The sequence below is a fragment of the Myotis lucifugus genome, unplaced genomic scaffold, assembly GCF_000147115.1.
Source record: "Myotis lucifugus unplaced genomic scaffold, Myoluc2.0 scaffold_929, whole genome shotgun sequence".
Taxonomy (NCBI): Eukaryota; Metazoa; Chordata; class Mammalia; order Chiroptera; family Vespertilionidae; genus Myotis; species Myotis lucifugus.
The window spans coordinates 44,789-46,680 of record NW_005871977.1 but is presented as its reverse complement, the minus strand read 5'-3'; the positions used below and the strand labels follow the sequence as shown (position 1 = coordinate 46,680).

The window sequence follows — 1,892 nt, the reverse complement described above, 5'->3', positions numbered from 1 at the left end:
GGGCCCTGGTCAGGTCTCGTGCAGGAGGCAACCAATCGATGTGTTTCTCTCACATCGATGTTTCTCTCCGTCTTTCCCTAAAATCAATGGAAAAATATCTTCGGGTGAGGATTAGCTAACTAACTAGATAGATAGATAGATAGATAGATAAATAAAATTGTAGTTTTATTTCATTTTTGGGTGCTTTTCTCCCTTACTTTTTTTCCCCTTCTGAACGATTCTTATCATTTCACAGATGACAGTTACTTTGGCCATAACATAATGGTACTTCCGGTTCCAACTGTGCAAAGCTACTTGGGACGTATTCACAGAGGGCATCTGAGTTTTTTGTTTTTTTTAAAATATATTTTATTGATTTTTTTACAGAGAGGAAGGGAGAGGGATAGAGAGTTAGAAACATCCATGAGAAACATCAATCAGCTGCCTCTTGCGCACCCCTTACTGGGGATGTGCCTGCAACCAAGGTACATGCCCTTGACCGGAATTGAACCTGGGACCCTTGAGTCTGCAGGCTGACGCTCTATCCACTGAGCCAAACCGGTTAGGGTGGCATCTGAGTTCTGACAGCGACCAGCAGCCTTCCAGGGACAGTCAGCCACGGCACCCTCTTTCCAGGGGTCTCCGCCCTCTTCTCTTGGTGACCGTACATTTCAGTTGTACAGGAAAAAAGAAGAAGAAGAAAAGAAGGTCTTATGGTTACGTTTCCATTCTGTGACTTATCGTAGACGCTAACTCAGGTGTTGAACAACTCTACTGACTCCTATTCGGGCCACAGTATCAGACTTTACAGACAGAGGGACCAAGAGAGACAGGTCCTTCGAGGGATTTTCTTCCTACGTGGTGAGAAAGTTGGCAAGCAAGCAAGCAAACAAATGAGCAAAACAGTCACAGGTTGTGTTAAGTATGAGGGGAATCAAAGGACAGTGGATGGAGGTCCACAGGGAGTCCAGGACGGCTCTTCTCAGTGGAAAGGAGTCGCCATTGGAGATGCAGGGAAGGGTGCTGTCGGCCAACACCGGCCCTACTGACATCTTAGACCGCAGAATTCTGTTGTGGGGACTGTCTGTCCATTGTAGCAGGGGCCTCTCCCACTGGATACTGCCCTCCCTCCCCCGAAATGTGTTTCTGGCCATTGCCAAATGCCCCCTGGGAGCCCCCCCCCCACCCCCAGGCTGAGAGCCACTACTGTAGACACAGGGAATTAAGAATGTGAAGCCTCAGACAGCATGAGACACTGTTAGAGAGCTAGGGACAGACCATTCGGGGTCTGCAGGCCTTGGCAAGAATTTGGATTTTATTTTACACTAGGGGGGGGCGTTGTCCTTCAGCCTGGCCTGCACCCTCTCCAATCTGGGACCCCTCGGGGGATGTCCAATTGCTGGTTCAGACATCCCTCTCGCAATCCGGGACCACTGGCTCCTAACCGCTCACCTGCCTGCCTGCCTGATCGCCCCTAACTACTCTGCCTGCTGGCCTGCTTGCCTCCAACTGCCCCCCCTTGCCGGCCTGCTCACCCCCAATTGCCCCCCTGCTGGCCTGATCGCCCCCTACTGGCCTCCGCTGTACACCTGCTCGCCCCCAACTGACACCCCCTGCTGGCCTGCTCATCCCCAACTGCCCCCCCAACCCCCGGCCTGATTTGCCCCCAACTGCCCTCCCCTGCTGGCCTGCTTACCCCCGAACTGACAACCACTGCCAGCCTGATTTCCCCCAATTGCTCCCCCCGCCCCCCGTGCTGCATAGGTGTCTGCCCAAATTGGCCCCACTCGGGGACTGCCCACCCCGAAACCCGGCTGCATGGCCCTCGCCAACCATGTGTCTACCAGAACGACGCGGGGGTGCCTAGGATAACACCCAGCCCCTTGGTGGAGATTAATGCCCGGTGCCTGAAC

The 1,892-nt window shown here is 53.3% G+C and overlaps 1 long non-coding RNA gene across 1 annotated transcript in view; it reads right to left on the bottom strand.

The window, feature by feature from the left end:
• Positions 1-511: 511 nt before the first annotated feature.
• The window catches only part of LOC106695186, a 5,518-nt gene continuing 4,137 nt past the window's right edge, over positions 512-1,892 (bottom strand). The window contains exon 2 of the long non-coding RNA XR_002827210.1: positions 512-633. This is a non-coding gene — a long non-coding RNA (uncharacterized LOC106695186). The remainder of the gene's footprint in view (positions 634-1,892) is intronic.